Below are 20,032 nucleotides of genomic sequence, written 5' to 3'. Positions count from 1 at the left end.
CCTGCATCTGAGACTTTTCTTGCTGTGTTTTCAAAAGCCCGATGGCCAAGTATACCTCACATTTTCTTCAAGTTTCTTTCCCTCTCTATTGCTTCTGATATGTTCCCTTACCCTTTGACTGCAATGTTCTCCCCTGAGGCTTAGTCACCTGCTTACCTCCTCTGCTGCCAGGGAAATCAACCCACCCATTTTGCTTTTGGGATTCTTCTTCACAAGTCTTTCATTCAAGCCCATCTCTGGTTACCTTTCTTATGACCCTTATATCCTTGTTCATGATACCACTACTCACTTGTATCGATTCAGCTGCAGTCTTACTTGTTAGCCAGAGTTCTCTTCCAGCCACCACAGGAGCAGACATGGTTATACAAAAGATGGAAATGGCAATGCCAATTCTGTGAGGTCCCTTATAAAAGTAATGAATAATGTTTCGATAGCATACCAATGGATTTTCAACCTCTAAACAAGTGGAATGCTTCAAGCAAGTGTAAAAGCTAATATGTTGCCATAAATGTCATCACTGCTAGCATGCCAGAAGAGGAATAGATAAAACTCAGGGCTCAAAAAGATGCTCGTATCTCTCTGAGGGATATACATGGAACTTTGGTGAGTCCTAGCTCATGAACAAATTATCACAGTGTAGAAAATATGGTAGCAGTACAGAAGCAGCACTTTAACCTGTAGCAACTGTCAGATTTGGTGGCGTCATTCTTTTTGGATGTTCGAAGCACTTCTGCACAGCTCTAGTTAAATGTGCTGTATAGCAATATTTAGGCTTTTGTTGGGCTCACTGCCTTTGAGAGTCTGCTGAGTAAAGAGAGCCTCACTACAGCTGGCCTTGCTGCTCCTTCCAGTGTTGCCTGTGCACAGCTCTTCAAAGCTGGATCTGGGCTGGAGTTGTGCAGCCAGCAGACCTGTGCTGATGAGCAGCACCCAAGGGAACGCACCAGAGACTTTTGTGTGCCTTTCCACAGTTCTCAGTGTAGAGCACAACTGAATGTGCTGGCCTTTTGATCTCTTGCAGCACCAAAGACTTCACAAGCCACAAGATCCTTTTTGCTGTTAGTTCTGTTGGTACAATCTTGTGTTTGATTTAAATCAGAGGAATTCCACAGCGCAGCAAGGATCTTTTGCTATGACTGGACTTTCTCTCTCCACTTGCAGCTCTCTCTTTTCAATCATTGCTTTTCAGCTAAAATACTTACCCGCTGTCAGCCTTTGTGCCATGGCAGGATCAGAATGCCTTTTTTGTATAATGCCTTGGCTGGTTCAAGTCTCCTCATGGATTCTGAGTCTCTGTTTTTTCTCACATTTCACTTCCTTCAAAGCTTTGGTTTGGACGAGGCTATTATTGCTATTCCATCATTGTTCTCTGCAAATTGCTGTTGGTATTGCAAATGTTTATTTGGGTCTACAGGAGTTAATGAAGGTTTTGCAGTGACTCACGAGAGCTCAGGCTGTGATTCATCCAACCTCTACTGAAAATTCTTTCCAGAGCCAGGTCTCCCAGACTGAGACATATTGTCATAAGCTCTCACGTGTTATATTCCATGCCTTGAAATTCTCTCAGCAGAATCATTGAGCATTTTAGCTTGAATGGCTTTCAAAGTAATAAGATACAATTTACCTTTCGTAGGGTAGATCTTCATGCATTATTGCCATCACTTCAGTATATTTCTACTTATTTATTTCTGCAATTTATCCTTCAGATTACTGTTCCTCTTTCTGTCTTGCCTAGCGATGTCTTACACTTAGAATATAAAGTTCTCCTATGACTCATATTCCAGGCAAAATGCCATTCATTCTAATAGAGTGAAAATATATTTTCCCCATATTAATTTATTGAAATCTGTTTTTTGTTCAGATCATTTTCTGCACTTTCAGATATGTCTTATTTGTTCCTGATCTCTTCTGGAGCTCTCAGCGCATTTCAGAGTGTAATAGATTAGACATCACAGCTCCACTATGGAACAGGTAAGTACTAAGAGGTTTATTTCCAAGTGACAAAGTCAGACATAGCTTATAAAATTCATTAATGGTCATAAACTGGTAAATGAGCTGTGATCTGAATCAATTTCTTATTCTGAGCTTAAATCTTACTTACTTCTACTTAATCACCCTTTCTTAGGTCAGCATGTATATAAAGCTTATGTTCTTAAAGCTAAAATATATGGTATGATTATAAATTTGGTTTTAATTGGGAAAAAGGAAGAAGCAATTGGGAAATGCAGTTCTGATACCCAGGGCCATTTTATTACTCCATATTAGCTCTGTCTAGAAGATGGAAAATTATCATGTGTTTCCTTTGTCTTAGCAAGCTGATTGCCAAGTCTAGAAGAGTAACCTCTTTACAGGATGCTCAAGCAGCCATCAGCTCATCACTTTTCAGCCTGAACTTTGAGCTGTGAGCAGTAGCTGCTTATCTCAGTCAGCCCTGACAGCTTTTTGAGATTTAGGGTGAATATATTTCTGGTCTTAAATTGGGAGCGATGTGATTGTCGTCATTATATGCTCTCCAGGCTTATCAGTGCTGTTATTTTTCATTTTCTCTTGTTTCTAGTTAAGAAGGGTTACTTGTAAATAAAAATGCTTGTTTGATGTTTTTCTTGTTGGGGAGGAAGGGGGGGACGACAGCATATCTTTCTTACAGAACACTGCATCAGTACTGTTTAATTTGAAGATTCCTGCTTTTGGGCTTCAGTTGATGCTGTGTAGGTGGTTTTGTAAGGAAAATGAAGTCAGCCTTGTGAAGCTAATCAGTCTTTGGCTAGGAAATGAGGCTCTGTCTGTAAAGGAATGCTTAAGACAGGACTGCTCAGTATCTGGGCAACAAGATGCATTTAGCCACAAAGGGAGTTCTACACTCCAACTTGTGCTCATTCTCAGATGGCATGAATTGTAGTCGACAGCACTTGCATATGTACTTGGGTCTTCCCTGGATGTCTGGTGCCATCATTGCACAATGTTAGTTACATGAACTACACACACAGCTGTTGGAAATGAGGACACATGCAGGCTGAGATTTCAGCTTGGGTTCTGTTGTTTTCCTCTCAGTATGTTTGTCTATCCTGTGCACCTTCCCACTAAAGCTCCAGTACATGAGTTTGCTGAGGTAGCATAGTTCTAGTAAATGCAGGATACAGAAGCAATGGAGACACAGTGCATTGTGTTTGCCCATTCTCCTTTAAGATGGGCTACACCACATCATTTCTGTTAACTGTGGACTCGGCCTTGCTCTTTGTGAACGTGCTTTAGAGGCATCTATAAGAGATATCTGTAGTCTTGCAGAAGACCGATCTTCTAAAAGTAAATTGATTTATTTACATATATACTGCTCCCACAAAAGACACTGAGACACAGCACTGTGCAGATATCCATAAAACAGACTCTCTGTCCAGCTATAGTGACATGTAGCTGTTCCTTCTGATAACCCTTCTGATAGCGTGGACAGGATCCAGCACATATATTGGCAAATAACTCCATGAACTGAGTGAGCTCTTCTGCAGAAACCCAGAGAAAGGCAATTGCACCCTCTTGCATATCCTTGGCAGGCGTAAATTCCTCTTTCCACAGAAACCTAACAGTGTACAGACATATACATATTGGGAAAAGAGCATCAGTAACTTGAAACAAAAGTGTATCAGAATTGAAATGCTAATGAGGTGTCCTTTATTTCTTCACTCTGCCCTTTTTTTGCTGGTAACTTAATAGCAGGCTTCCTGCAAACTATGGATGTGATTATCTCACAGACGGGAGTTTCTTAGGAAGTCCTTCAAGAAGGTGTGACAGCTGTATTCCCAAATACTGTTCTAAAGTAGTACATGGTAGACATTATGCATTTCTAATTTAAAACTATTATAAATTTGTTTATCTAATTAATGAATTTGTTCATATATACTGAGATCAGTAACACTGACAGATAAGCAAAAATAATATTCTTTACTCAAGGAAATACTAACTGGGAAACAGAAGATTTTTTGAATCTGTTACTAAGAAATTTGCAACATTTTGGGGTTTTTTTTAACCTCATAAAATAGATCAACTATATAGTATTTATATATCTAGCAGGAATATCCAATTTGTGAATCAGAAATGCCCTTTTGAAGAGAAGACACCTATAGGAAACACCCTTTTGGAAAGTTTGGCTTCATCTGCTAGAACCAATTTGTAGGTGTTAGAACCCAGGCTAAGACCAAGGGTAGGAGTCTCACTATTCGCTTGCCATGAGGCTCTTAGAAATTCCTTTGAATCACTTTGTATTGAACACTATCAGAGAAAAGGCTTTGGACCAAATGAATCTGGACCTGCCTATGCAGGTAATATACCTGTACTGAAACTTTGCTTCTGAACTGCTGTTCTCTTTACCTGCTCCAGCACCTAATTTCTCGTGAGCTTACATGAGTTACTGTCAGCTTGAATAGAATTTTTCCTATCAAGACATTTTAAGACAAGACATTTTAATAGTAGACTTAAAACTAATTCACTGAATAGACAAACAACCAATTACACTAAAATTGCCATTAAATTAAATATTTTTGCTTCTTCAGTCTGTTTTTCGTTATGTGTGGACCCTTGGCACCATCTAGTGTTTGAAAATGTATACCAACATTACTGAGCTCAAGAAGAGGTTTCAGCTGCAAAAGAAACCCAAAACAAAACAGAAATAAATAAAAAAAAACCACCAAGAAGCAAAACCACCAACACTGGTCCGGGGAACAATCATCTAATTAATTCCATTGAATTAAATTTTTCCAGTTACAGCATACAAATATACAAGAGCAGGATATGCAAAAGCCTGTACACACTTGTGACTTAGGACTAGAAGGAATGGCCTCAAGTTGTGCCAGGGATGGTTCAGGTTGGATAGTGGGAAAAATTTCTTTTCCTAAAGAGTGTTGAGTCTCAGCTCCTGGGTCTGTTTAGATGTTGTACTAAAGGACATGATTTAGTGGAGAAATATTGGTGGTAGGTGGACAATTGGATTAGATGCTCTTGGAGGTCTTTTCCAACTGTGGTGATTCTATGATTCTGTGATTCTATGCCTTTCAGTCCCTTGTTGTCTGATGAAATTGCACTGGAACTATTATATCAATTCAGATATGCTGTTCTTCAGTAATATACCAACAGAGATTTTCTGTCAATATTTTGTATTTCATGAATATAGCTTGCTATGAAGACTATATTTTCATAAAATCAGTAAGAGGTTTGTAGTTTTAGCATAGAGTCCTATGGCTTCTAAAAAAGCTGAGGCAGCATAGTCTTTGGCTTCTGATATCTCGAGACCATGACTTGCAGCAGCTGACTGAAAGATGTGCGTGAAATGCAGTATGGTTAACCAAGTGTGAAAGGGAAATAATGCTGTGAGAGCAAATTACACTTCCTTCTACGTGCTATGAGAAATGTAGTCAGGGGAAAAAAATTATACCCCATTGTCAGTTCATGCCAGGCCAAATGAAAGCCAGGGAGAGGTAATATCATTTTTAACTGATAGCTTTTCTTGTTCTTGTGAGTCCATGAATGTGACCCAGCTGCTGGTTGTTGATGTATTGCCAGGAATGGCTGGGAAAAGACAATCAGCCATAGTCAACTAGAGATAGAAGCAGAGGATGTGTGGAAGACAGAGAACAGAGAGGATATTCAGCATTTAAATTAAACTTTGTGGATCCTCATACATATATTGAGTTTGGCTATGCACAAAACAGATTACAAGTGCCTTCTTAGAAAAGCAATCAGCTGGATTAGAGAGCCTGAGCCACCATTAAGGAAGTAATTGTGATTGCCTTTCTATGGCTGTCGGAGAATTAGACATCTGGTTGGTCTTTACACTCTTTGCTAGTCAATGGAGAGACAGTGCTTTCAGAAGGTGATTCACTCCATGTATCTAAGACTTTTAATTTGAAGTGGAATGAATCTAGAGTTTGTTAGGTAGTTCTTCCATTCCTGGATTGTAGAGGAGGCCTAAAAGGCAAGCTTAGAGGTTATGCTAGATTGAGAACAGTTGGATGGGACGAGACCTGTACTGAGTTGGAGGCAGAAGTGAAGTGAGAAGAAGACACCTAAAGGAAAACATACAGTTAGTGGCTTTTGCTGTTTTTTATTCATCATGCTTAGGGTTAAGGTCATAGGCATGACAGTTTTCAGACCAGTGTCTTTAAGTGGATAAAATGATGTGCATATGCTTGTTATCTCTGTTCCTCACTTCTCTCTGCCCATGGGCTCCATTTACATTTGCTTCAGCACTTCTGTAATATTAAGTAGTCTGATAAGTGCAAGAATTTACTTATAAATTAAGTAGTCTGATAAGTGCAAGAATTTACTTATAAATTAAGTAGTCTGATAAGTGCAAGAATTTACTTATAAAACAGGTGGCAGGATCAAGACTTTCTCTGGGGACTGATGTCTCCCAGCGTTTGGTGCAGATTTTTAAAGCTGTGTCCAGTCTGGCTGTGGCTGGCAAATACAGGCCCTGAGGCTCTCTTTCTTCACAGCTGTCACAGGACAACTTGATCTACCCTTGTCTGCCCTTCAGAGTGAGCTCAAAATTTTCATGCAGTCTTTTCTGTAGAAGTAAACCTGGGGTTACATGGTTCATAACTGAATATGAGTCAGTTCTGTGGCAGGACTGCAAAACAGATAGATGATGTTCTGGGAAATGTTAATAATAGGGCAGTACTTAAGCCAAAGGAGGTCATTTTTCTGGTCTGTTTGGTGTTGGATTTTTCTTCTGCTGGTAGAACAGAGTGCCCTGTTTTGTGTCCCGTGTTTCAAAAAGAATGAAAAACTAGAAAGTGGAGAGAAAAGCAGTAGAAATGGCAGAAAACTTGCACTCTGAGAAAGAAAAGAAGGAAGCTAGGCTAAAAAAAAAAAAAAAAGGGAAAAAAAGAGGAAGCTGAAGAAGAAATACAGCAAACTGCTAAGAATGTTTTCAGTTGTTAGAAAGTTGATTCAACTGTTGTCTCTGCCCAGTGCAGGTAAGAAATTCAGAACAAATTATCTGAATTTGTAATGGGAGACTTAGATTAGCCACTAGAAAAAAATTCTAGCTAGAAGAGTTAGATGTGAAATATTGTGAGAAGATGCTGCCTGTGGTAATAGTGCAATCACTTTCACTGGAAGCTGTTATGAAATAAGCATGTGTCAGGAATAGCTTGATATGCTTCATTCTGTGTCAGTACTAGGGAGTGGACTGAAGGATACCAGGAAATGCCTTCCAGCTACAGATCTCTAAGCCTCGTTAATGCTGTCAAATTTCAGGAAAAACTGTATCTACTTGACACAGGCAAAGTGACAGAGATGTGACCTTTCCCATAAGTTTAGCAATATACCTACCTCTTTTTGTTTTTTTTTTAATCCCTAGAACTTGCATTCCTTGGCTGCCTCTGGATGGGCAAATGCTGGTAGAGGCTGGAACCCCCCTGTGCCTGACTAGCAGCTAGCGAATACCTTCCTTGTCAAGGACCTTGCTGCATCTCTCTGCATTTCTCACTTCCATTCTGGATCACTGCACTCCTCACCAGAACAAAGGTAATCCAAGCTAACAGAAAAGGAAGGTGTGCCTGTGCTCTGCATTGTGTCATACATAGAGTGCATTTAATCTCTACTTACATACAGATTGTGCTAACTTTGTAGGAAATACCTATTTTAGTTGTGCTGGAGTGACTGAACCTCAGGGTTCATACAATTAGCTTTGTTATTATCAGAAGTGCAAGCAGTTGTATTTTGCACTTGAGTGCAAACTGCAGAATCCATCTAAGATGCTGAATATGGGAGATAGACCACAGTGCTACAGCTGCACTCTAATCAAAACCATATTTTATACCTCATCTGAGTTTGTGTTTGTGATTGTAAATAGATATGCCCTTTGAGGATTTTGTTCTTCTGGCTCTTACGTTGGTGAGATCAGCTTAGTTCCTTACTTCAAACATTAAGGTCTGGTGGATAACAGTTTGCAAAGGGGAACTCTTGAGCTTAAGCCTTCCCCTTGTTCCAAAAATCTGTAAGATTTCCAAAGATGGTTGAAAACATCTGGTATGCTCTAGAAAGAAGATACCTTTTGTCGCTGTCAACTGGCATGTATTTGTATATACATTTGATGTTAGCCAGGAAAATCTAGCCTTTCTTTTACCTGAACAGAAACATCTTCTTGAGAGACACCAATTATCCACTTCAATTCAGCCCTTGGCAAATAAACAGAATGTACTCTCATGACACTGGTGTCAGCCAATATCAAACCATACAGGTTCTGTGGGGTTAAAGCTTCTGGTAAAGAGGTGGCCTGAGGCCTTCTCTGGCAGGAAGGATCAAACGGAAAGGCTGTTGCTTTTTCTCCTGTAGAATTTCTTTCAGGGTCATTTTTAACATTGTTAGTTCATTTTTTGTGCATTTTGTATCCTGCTGCATATGTCTGGAATGTCGTAACTGGCAAAGCACAGAAATCAAGTAATTAACAGCAGGACTGTAGAAGGGTGCCAGACTGTTCTATATAAATCACTGCTTTTCTTTTTGCAGTCCTTACTAAATTCTCAAGGATTATTTTTAAATTGTTTTGAGCTCTCTCTGAATATTTACCAGTATCCATGATGTTCAAGCCGATTAACTGTCCTCATTTTTACAATGCGAAGATTTAAATCCATAGTTTATAAATAACAGAAATAAATATATTTTTGAGAAATGCCTGGAAATGATCTTGGACTGTCAAGTTTAGTTTTGCACTGCAAATCTTCCTTGTTTCATTGACTGTATTTTATTAATCGTCTGGAAAGAAGCTTTGATCTACTGTGTCTGTGCACTTACCTACTTCAACTAAAAAGAGCAAACACACTTTCCTGCCATTTATCTCCTTGAAGAATTCAAAAATATAAATGAACTAGAACGCTGGCACTAGTGTGGCTCAGATGAAGGTGAAGGCAAATGTTTCTGAGAATTCTGTGCAAACTTTTATTATCCTTAAGAACTGATGGTTACTTAGAAAAGGATCATTCTCGTAGTTCTGAGTTTGAAAACAGCATATTGTAGCTTTCACTCTTGTCCTCTCATGTCCACACAGCATGTGGCAGTAATAGCAGAGATGGGAGAACAGAGAAACCTGGAAGTAGGAGGGAGCCCAAAGCTGTGCCATTAGCATTACCAGTGAGGGTCTTTTATAGGGGATACCAAAATGGGTGAGACTCTGTGACCTTCATCCTTCAGAGCACTGAAGACAAAGTACTAGGTTCTGATTTTAACTTTAGCACATGTTGGATTTTTAATGTGGCTGAAAGCTTGCATGCTCACTCTCTGTTTCCCCCTTAGGGTATGCTTAAAAGAAGATTTGAGATCAGTCACGTCAAAGCTCTTATTATCACACGGGCATTGATCAGTGTAATTTCTCGTTTCCATAAAGAGAAAGTAAAAACTACATACACTGAAACTATTTAAATATTTGTATCACATATACTTTTTATGTACAGACCAATACAAAATGTAAAGGCCTGTGAAAGACGCATTCCTCACTGAATTACGGCACGTAGGGACCCCAAGGACAGAAGTTTACACTTTATTGAAGCAAACGCTTGAGAAGTTCTTCAGCTGCACAGATATACAAAGATAGTAATTAGCTTTCTCTCTGATGAGGAGTGGAAGAAGAAAAAAGATTTCTAATGGTGACCATCATTTGGTAAGAGGAAGAGGCAATGGAGCCAAAATAGTGTAGCATTTCATATGCTCCCATTAATTTGCTTATATATCTCCAGCTACAGAAACTGTGCCTCGAACATATAATATACATACAGAATCCAGTATCACATCCTCTTACCCCATTCTATGAGGTGTTCATAGTTTTTCATCATCCTGCAGATTTTACAGCTGTTACTGAAAGGAGAATAATCTATTGCTGCTTTGTGTCTTGAACATTATAAGTGCCTACACTCTGTAGTGACCTTGTCAGACAACAGATGAAGAAAGAAGGGTAATGTAGTTGTTAAACATGTAGTTTTTTCCATCCTGCTTTATGGTATTTTAAATCGTAAGCTGTAGCATTTAATAAACCAAACAAACAGGCTTCCAAATTGACAGGAGGGATAAATAGTAGAAGAACCAGAATTACATCTGTTAGGATACTTTATTCTCTTTTTAGCTGTCATCTGCAAGGAATGTTCCCAGGACAATAAGCTCAGAATCCAGTTGGGAAAATGAAAATTGTTTTCCATTTCTATCATCAGAAAGCTGAAGGCAGAGCAAAGTAGTTAACTTGTGTTACCACAATGACAGATGTCTATATCACACCCCCCACACTTTATACCCCCAGACTGTTTGCTAAGTGTTTGCATTCAAGGAGTTTAAGACTTTTGAATAGGCATGTGACTATACAAGCAGTGTGAACATTCATGACCGCTGATTTCTCTGTAGCTGCGTGTCCACTTTCCTTCAGATTGTCCGCTCTCCTCATTAGTTATAGTCAAGAGAGATGTATTCAAAGTTCAGGAGTAATTTCCCAATTTTAAATACTGTTTTTAGGTCAGATTCTAGTTATTTCCATCAGGTATTTCAAGCAAACAGAGAGTTCTGTCTGAGCGTCCACTTCTGAACCACTGAGGAGCTGAAGTGTTTTCTGGTCCCTTGGGATAAGAGCTTCTTAGTTCTGAAATACAGTGCTACTCTTTGGCTTCTCCAAGGATTAAACCTTTTTTTTCTGCTAAGTCAAAAGGAGTTTTTCTATTGTTTTGAATTATTATAGGAATTTTTCTCATCAAGTAGTAGCATCCATAGGAGGCACTGTTTCTCTGAGCAGTCCCATAGCAGGGACACAGTTTCCGGGGCTATGCTGTTGGTAAGCAGGGATTATGAGGATTCCTCCTGGCACTGGCATGGAACATCCCAGAAAAGAAATTGGAGTTGTTGCCTAAGGATTTACCAATCCTGCATCACTGCTTATGTCTCCGAAGTAATCTTGCTCTGTCACATAGCACTTCTGATGTCTGCTCAGTGGTATGGCATTCATTACTTCAGTCTCTGGTTTCTGTCTGTGCTTTCTATCACCTTTGCAAGATTTCATGAACTATTAGTGAGAAAAACATAAAGGACAGAGAGGCAACCGATCACTGCTGGCTCCAGAATAAGGCACGGTCCCTGAGATGTTTGTGTGTAAAATCAGCAGCTCTTCTAAAAATCATTGCTTGCATATACAATACAGGAGCTGGTGAACTACGCAAAATGTATGGATTTTGTCAGCTATCTTGTTTAGGTACAGCTTTGAACGTTATATGTGGGATGATTCATAAGCATCTAGTTGTTTTTATGTCCTGACCGGCCTCAATTGCTGCTGCAGAAGTGCTCACATCTGTAAGTTTAGTATACCTGCCAGACCAACAAAGATGCCTTGGACAACCTGGGGCATTTGAATGGCACAGATCCCTAATTCAGATGTGTCCTGATCATTCCCAAGATGTCTGCCTAACTGGGAAAATGGAATACATTTGAAGTTCAAAGCTTGTATCTTCTGAACAGGATAAAAGGGTTTCCTTTGTCTTAGTTAAATGGATCATTAGAAGAACAAGCAGTCCTTCATGTTTTTACACATGAAAGAAGGCCCAGAAAGTCACAAGCTCTCACATGCAACTGAAAACTGTAAGTATATCGTGTGTCTAGAATTCATATGCAAGCTGTGGATTTAAGAGTGTCAGTCTTTATGTCACCTGACTGCCTTCATTCAGTGAAAGGCATTGTGGTGCTTTGATTAAGAATTCATTAGATTTCAGTAGTATCAAAGACTGTCTTCATCTAAATGTGAGTAGGCTGTTGTGAGAACTTTGCCATTGTGTGAGAAGAATGTACTGTTTGTGTGATCTGCAAGTTTCATTTCTACATCTACAAATCTCTTTCCAGACATGATTTAATATGGTTCATGCCATGTAACTCAAACAATTCCATGAAAAAAGTGGAACTAAATAAAATGGAAATGATCTGAAACCTTCATCATTATTCTAAAAGCACATAATCTTGTCATGTAACTGACAACAATAAGGTGATGTCAGTTTCCTCAATCTAAGTCCTGGAATCATTTAGTGTCACACCTATTTGTGTAATGGTAAAGAAAAATTACACATTCTAAAAGGCAAAGTAAAAAATAAAAACCCAAAGGATTAACAAGAAACTTTTATGATTTTGGGGGGCTGCCTCATGAATGTTGAATGCTTGTCATTAACGATACATAAATAAAATACTGGGCTTTAGATTCTCTGGTTCTCCAGGTCTTTATGGCTGTTAAATCACAGCATACTCTGTCTTTTGTCCCACTGGACTCCACTGGTAACCTCATTTTTTTTGCAGCAGCTTCAGGCTGAATATACAGTAGCAAAGCTGCTCTGTCAGTAATCCCACACACCTCTCCTGCTCTGTACTCCATTAATCTCTTTGAAGCAACAGGAACCCCCTGTTCCACTCATCTACACTTTCTCTAACACCTCCCCCTTTGGGGTCCCAGTCCGTGCTGCTTTTCTTCCTCCAGCCTGGATGGTTTGGGAATGTTCCACCTCAGCTGTCCTTGTGGGAGTAAAAGGCAAAAGATCAGACAAGAGACAGCATGCCTTTGAAAACGTGGATGTATCCAGGAAGGTTTAGTTCTGCCACCTTCAATTGTCTGGAAACACACTCTGTGAGTCACTTAACTGACTTTAATAAACTTATTCACTAGCTCATACAGAAATGTACAGAGGAAAGATAACAGAAGCGACAAGTCTGGAATGTGTTTGCTTCTTGTGCCTCAAGTCATGCATGCTGAAGCAAATTATTAGGGTTCCCTCTCACATGAACTGAGGATGCGTGAAGAAATTTTGCATGTAAACAAGCTATTGAATGGCTTCCTTTTCATCAGTCTTGTATTTTAATGTTTTGTACACATTTTTTCTCTCTTGAAATGTTCCTTCTCCTCTAAGAGGAAAGAAATAGAGGGATCCTCCTAGTTTAGGCCTAAAGAGAGAACGACCTGTGAAAAATTCCAGTAGCCACTGAAGCAATGGAGGAAGAGCAGAAAGTGCAGGGAAAGCGGATCATGAGAGCAGGACAACAGGGAGAGGATTTGGACATTGAGGCAGAATTGTTTGTCAGAAGTATAGTCCTGCAAATTCAGAGCTTTGTTCTGGACTGTGTCCCATTTAAATAAATATAAAAGACTATGCTGAAATCTATGGGTGCTTCTCGTGGAGGTTAGAACTAGACCTCTACTTCTTTTCTGGGATCTTTCTAATTTATCCATAGTTTTCCTCTAGATCCTTAACTCTTGAAGTTGAATTTGTTCTACGTGACAGTAAAAGTCAAGGTGTTTCAAGAGTGCAAATGCATCTGCTCCTCTGCGCGTGCAAAAGCTGCCCCAGTGGTCACTTTTCCCACAACTGAGGGCTTTTAGCTTATTGAGTGGACAGAAGAGAGGAGGAGGGATGGAGCACACCCTGAATCAGTGCACTGCACAACAGATTGGACAATCCATAGCAGGCGAGCTTCAGTTGTGTGCAACAATGATATGCTTGAAATGTAGCCACTAAGCTGTTCTTGAGGATCTGAATATCTAGAATGAACTATTACATTTATATGTTGGTTTTGCAGATATCGTTAGTTCAAATGTTGGTATGGTTTTGCTTTGTGGGCTTTTCCTGGAAAATGAAAGGGAAGCGATTAGGAACAGACAAGATAAATGGTTACCTACAAAATTAACTTAATTGTAGAAATATACAATGGGTTTCTGAGAGACAATTTCATATCACACCATTCTGAGTCCTAAAGATAGTATTAGGATGCTGAAAAGCTGGCTGCCATTTAGCTGTGATGGAGCTGTGAGGCTAAGATAAACTTACGTAAAGAAATATTAAAAGTGCCAGGATAATAAATGTGCTTAGAATGCTCTCTGCTCCCTTGCAGAGGCCTGTATTTATTCCTCTTGATTTTTCCTCTAAATGAGGATTCTTTGCCAATGAAAATAGAAAACGATTTTTGCATTCTCAAATATCTTAGCTTTTGGCATTTGGAGTAAAATCAACTATTTCTGAAAAGTAAAGCTTTTTTATGGAAAACTTATGTCCCTTAAGAGTCTAGAAGCTGTAAAAAGAGGCTTTTTTTTTTTTTTCTTTTTTCTTTTTTTTTAAATTGCTGCAATTTAAAAAAAAACAATAATGCAATTCATATGTTTTCTAAAACAAATTTAATTAGCTTTTAGTAAACGTCTCACAAAAAGTTTATTTCCAGTAATCCAACACATAATGCCATAATTCACAATCGTTTTTCAGTGTCTTTATCATGGCACATCGATGAGATTCGTCAGTAAAAGCTGGGGAAAAAAAACAGAGTTGGATAAATGTGCTGTGACTGAATGAGTGACACATGGGATTTCTGCAGCTATAGTGTCAGGTTTGTTGCAGTACCGTGTCAGTGCTATCCTGTCAGAGAAGAAGGCAATTACTGTGCAAAAATAATCTTTTCAGATTTTCCAAATTTAGGTATGAAGGTGTCAAAAGTATTTAGATTATGGTTGCATTCCATGGAAAACTTTTACCTCAAAAAAGAAATATGAAAGAAGTATAAAGAAATGTGCTTGAATCTTAGGAGATGGTAATCTGAAGGTATTTGTAGGCGTCTCTGACTCTGCTTCTTGTGCATGTGGATGTATTTACCATTCCTCACGTGACAGAGGACTCCCCCAAGAGCAAATGCTCTTTCTCTATGCTTCCTCGTATTTTCCTTTATTCATAAGCCCTCAAGCCAGAGAGAATCATCTATCATCTTATCTCCTTCTGGCATGACACAGGCAGCTGAATTTCACAAATTGAGCCCACCACTTCTAGTAGAAAGATAACCCATCTGGCTTTACAAATGGCTAACTCTAGGGGCTCACTTTCTCCAACTTCCCCGTAACCTCACAGCCCTCAAAGGAAGGAAAGTTGCCTGTGAATTGTGAGTTACTTGTGAAGTGTAGGAGAGTAAAAAAGATTATTTCACAATTTCAAACATTGCATTTGAATTTATTGAAGCAGAATTTCTTCAAGTTACTTGCACAAGCCAAGAATCAAGCCTGTATTATTGGACAAAAGACTATTGGAAATTTCAGAAGGAAAATTCCTTTTCAAACTTTTTCATGTTTACTGCAGACCACAGAAGTCACATTAACAACCTGAGTCCTTTTTTTTCCCCGCCAGTGAACCTCAAATCACTCAGCAGTGCTAAATGAATAGAAAAGAAAAACAATATTTTTAAGCCCTTTTCTCTGCTCACTTCATCAGTTCAGTCGCATTACAGAAAGCCCTCTGAGCAGAGTACAGTATGAATATGCCAAATTTTGGGCCCAAGGAAATTTTGTTTTCATTTGAGCTGAGATACACTGACAACAACTCCATAAAAGTCAATGGTGGCTTCTGCATTTACTTATGTAAAAACAATAGAACAGAACCTGGTCCTGAATGACTGACTTTACTGCTTTCTGTTTTGTGGGCATAAGAATCATAAACAGAAGATGGATTTAACATTCAAAGCCAGGCTGGATGTGGCTCTGGGCAGCCTGGTCTGGTGGTTGGCGACGTTGCACATAGCAGGAGGGTTGAAACTAGATGATCATTGTGGTCTTTTTCAACCCAGACCATTCTATGATTCTATGATATTATTCAATGAGACATCAGTTCTAAAACGTATTGTAGAGATAAAATGGAAAAGAATAATAGAATGATACCAATCTTACAGTAAGGCAAAGGAAGTTATATAAAAATCCATGTTATTGATGTTAAGTAACAATAATTTTTCAAACTGCTGAGACAGGAAGCTACCTAATCATGAGGAAAAAATGCAGAAATAGCCATTCCATTACTAAGGAGGAACTACGGACATTTGGGAACGCAACTGAACAGCTGTGAAAATTCATATTTAAACTAGTTCTCTTGACAAGGTCTGACAAAAGTATACCACAAGGATTAAGAGGGCAAGAAAAGAACTTCACCACAAGCATTATTCATGGCTGTTGAAAAACTGCTACATCTCTGCTGTGCCACAACCTGTTAAATTTTAGCATTTGGTACTTCCAAGTGAGAATGAGAAATTAATTCAACCCACCCAGAAAACCAACTAACAGTTTCCAACAACTCACCACCACCAAAAAAAAAAGAGAAGGCAGAGTTTAACAAAACCTAAACACTGACAAAACTAAATGAATTCCCAGTAATATGAAATAGAAAGCCAAAGTGATAGTCCAGATGGACAGTATTTGGAGTTACATCGGTGAATTATGTGAAGCTAAATGAATTGTAAAAAAGAATGAAAATGAATCTATGACTACTAAGTGAATGGGATAGGAAACTGTACCACTGAGAGAGGGGTGTGTTAGGCAGCAGTGTTAAATGGGATACCTTTTGCAAGATACTGGCTCTAGAGCACACGACCTTGCAAAATAAAAGCAAATCAAGCAACTCTTACTAAACAGCAGATCATCTATAGTGAGTTGTGTAAACTGACAGGTGCACGCGCTGATATTTGACAATAGGAAACAGAGAACAAACCAAATAAATCCCTCTGTCCTTCCCTTGCTCTGCAGGCTGGCCATCACAGCTGCTTTGAAGTGCTGACTCTGGAAGCCTGCTTCTATACTAGTGAAAGCTTATTGAGGACCCTGTTCCTTAGGGAGATGGATGCTGCAGCACCTTCCCACTGGAGCCCAAGTCCTGTGAAGCTTAGTGACAGTATCCAGCGAACATTTACCAATTCCCTCTTCACTCTTAAAGCTGCTAGGATAAGGGACGGGGGAGAGATGGGATGAGAGAGTGAGACAGAAGGGGCTGCCCAGAGCCATCAGACGTAACCCTAGTCAGGTGCTTAGAAGGGCTTTTCAACTTCTGCACACTGGCTGGCCAGGCAGCACTGCTGGATGGGGGAATGGCTTCTACAGCTCAAAGAGATTGCAGGATCTGGTCAGCCATGCTCTAAGGTTTCAGGACATCTGAGTCTTTCTTAAAGCCAGAAGAGCTCGCTATGAATGTATTTTATTTCAATGTGATACTAGGCTACAAATGACATTCACAGGCTTCTGCACAGCTTGGTTTTGGGTTTGATCTCACCTCTCTTTATCAGAGGTCATGTGCAAACCCCTGTGCTCCAGCTGGATCTTCCACTGCGCTGATAGACAGCCTATGGCCAAGTTAAATATTGAACCTGGGGAGTGGCAAAATCTTTTCCTTGCTTGAGACTGAAACCCTTCTGAAAACCTTTAACAAGTCACAGCTTGATACATGTCTTAATATTGTCCAACAATAACCAGAAAAATAAACTCTGTGTTGGCAAACAATTAAATCGTAAGTTGCACTGAGATTCCAAGTTCTATTCCCCTCTCTCTCAAGCAGCTTAAAAACTTATTCTCCTTCAAAGCAGCCATTTGAGGCTGACTCACAGAGTAAAACCACAGCCTTCAAAAATCTTACTTTCTCCCACCATCTAAAGAGGGCCTCATCTTTCAGGACACTGTCATGTCCTGAGCTCTGCAGTCTGGATGTCTGCTACTTCTGCACCAGCCTCCTTTTCTTTGGCCCATTGCTGTTTGTTTCTTCTCCATTAGTTCATACACCCACATTTCACTGGCTCTCTTGGTTTTCACTCTCACAAAAGAAAGCAGACAAGACCAAAGTCCTTCTGACAGAAATTAGGCCAGATCAAAAGTTTAGCATTAGGAACACTATCACAGGGAAGAAGTTTATATGCAAAATACCACTTAGTGGTAAAAATGTGAAGTGAGATGTCACTGACTCTTCAGAAGTCATTTGAAATCCTTGTGTTGACATGTTCTGGTAGAACTCCTAGATGAAGGAAACATTTATATTTCAAGCCTTCTGTTTCTATATTGTTCCTTAAGTTATATTTATTTCTTGACAGTGAAAAATTGATCAACACCTGTTCTATCTTAGTCTCTTAACAGCTTTGAAATATACCAGAGTGGAACATCTATTTGACATTTAAAAGAATGAGACAGTAGTATACTGTGCTTAACTGTGACACTGTCAGTCAGTTCTTTTTTATATATTGTAGACAGTGCTCACTGAATACGTGAAATGTTTCCTAGACACAATAGGAATGCTGTCCCAACCTTTAAGAAAAGATTCAAGTGTATGTAGTTTGCTTGCATATTTAGCATAGTCCTAAATTTGAGCCTCTTATCAGAGCCAACATAGAATATAAAGTAAAATTCAGTAAGAATGTCCCTAAATTAAACTGTGTCAGTCTTAACCCCAGTTTCGGTGTTATGTTCCAAATGGGAAGCAGTCTGACGTGGTTAGGAGTCACTGTTTTCTGTTCTCTATTTGAGCACTGTTCAGGACAGATGGTGGGCATCTCTGAGATAGCTTATGCAGTCACTTCAGAGCTTTAGGAGAACCTTAAACTTACTGTCATTCTGTAAGACTTTCCTAGCAAAATCTGAAAAGTGTTTTCTCGTATCAGTTTAAATTCTGGCCATTTTTCACTCCTTTGCAATTTGAGAAGGCTTTGGGAAGCAGCAGAGGCTCTGGAATTCTCTTTTGCAGACTCAAGAAGATGGTACCAGATTGTATCATTCTCAAATCACATTTGAAATTTTCTTTTCAGAAACAGCATTGAAAACTTTTTTAAACAGAAGTTGTTGGCACTCACAGGGCAAGGGAGGGAGGTGAGGTGGAGGGGGGGCGGATTCTTACTCATTTAATTCTTACAAATTGAATTTTAGGCAGTTTTTATTGGATGAAATTTTTCTATTCTTCTGTATCATTAATTCATAGAGATCTATTAATATTGTACTAAAGATAATGTATTGCACTCTTTATCTGTGAAAAATACTATGTAGGCTCCCTGCTCACAGTTCACCCTTGCACAGTTTAAGGTATCCTGTGAAATGATCCAGGAAAGTCAGGCTGGAGAAGTAATGCAACAGCTACAGAAGGTGTTGGATACACAAAAACTGAACAGTGGGCTGTACTCACTGCACAGAAACAAAGGGCCCATTAGAGTGGAAGGCTAAGAACATATCAGTGTATTTCAAACACGGATCCTAAAGCTGGTGGAATGTGCGCAGATGCTTAACATTTTGCTTTTTGAATAGTTCCATTTAAATCAATGGGGCTCTTCATAGCATGTAAAACTTGACACATACATAAGTCTTGGCAGGATCAGGGCCAAACTTTTTTTTTCTGAAGAATGTGACTTGCTTGGAAACATTCCAGAGGAAAAAAACAACACGTGGGGCTTTCTATAAAATTGTTGGCACCATTCTGCTTATTAAACAGACATGAACTCACTCAAGTAAGATAAGGTCTAGACATTTGTATCAAGTATATGGAAGTTTGTACCTACTTCTTGGTTGAAAAATTTAGCAATAATAGATGTAGATTTGTACGTTGCATTAATTTCTTGATACGTATTTATTTAAGTTAGAGTTTTATAACATTACCTATCTTGTCTATTTTGCTACCTTACCTATAAAAAAAAAAAGGCAAAATTTATTCTGCTAGCTAATAAAATGCCAAAACTTTCAATTAGATTGCACAGAAAACAGTTTCTATGATTGTTGTGGCCTTAGGAGGGGTAAAAAACAAATTTTCCTGTCTTGCTTCAAACTAATTCAGCACTAAGTATATGAGAAAAGAATTTATTGTATTTGTGGCTTGTGTATTAAAGAGCAACATATTCATTTCAGGAACAGAGTCTAATTTTAGACCAGAATTGAAGGTGCTATTAAAATGAGAATGCTGGGAGTGCCAGGAGGACTTTTCAAGAGCAATCCCAGTGCAGTTCTTGAAATACAGTGATTGTAAGATGAGAGAAATCACAGAACAAACTTCATCAGTTTAAATGGAACCTGCTATATACCTGAAATTTGTTGTCATGGACGTGGCCTCAAACTGTTTCAGATAAACACCTCAGCTTTACAGGTCTTTGAGAAAACAGAAATAGTCACTTGGCCCACTTGGTGCTGGACTGCTTGGTGGTAGATGCTGCCAGCACTTAAAATAAGCAGCCTGGGGAGACACGTGGAACATCTGGCAACAGCAGCTACTTTTAATCACAC

The 20,032-nt window shown here is 39.1% G+C and overlaps 1 long non-coding RNA gene across 1 annotated transcript in view; it reads left to right on the top strand.

Moving 5' to 3' along the window:
- The window catches only part of LOC128076514 (uncharacterized), a 40,939-nt gene that overhangs the window by 4,122 nt on the left and 16,785 nt on the right, over positions 1-20,032 (top strand). The window contains exons 2-3 of the long non-coding RNA XR_008204411.1: positions 1,882-1,971; positions 7,355-7,521. This is a non-coding gene — a long non-coding RNA (uncharacterized LOC128076514). The remainder of the gene's footprint in view (positions 1-1,881; positions 1,972-7,354; positions 7,522-20,032) is intronic.

Source organism: Tympanuchus pallidicinctus, unplaced genomic scaffold, assembly GCF_026119805.1.
Source record: "Tympanuchus pallidicinctus isolate F22 unplaced genomic scaffold, pur_lepc_1.0 scaffold1, whole genome shotgun sequence".
In the NCBI taxonomy this organism is placed as follows: Eukaryota; Metazoa; Chordata; class Aves; order Galliformes; family Phasianidae; genus Tympanuchus; species Tympanuchus pallidicinctus.
The sequence above is the reverse complement of the archived record's forward strand: the minus strand, read 5'-3'. Positions and strand labels throughout refer to the sequence as shown.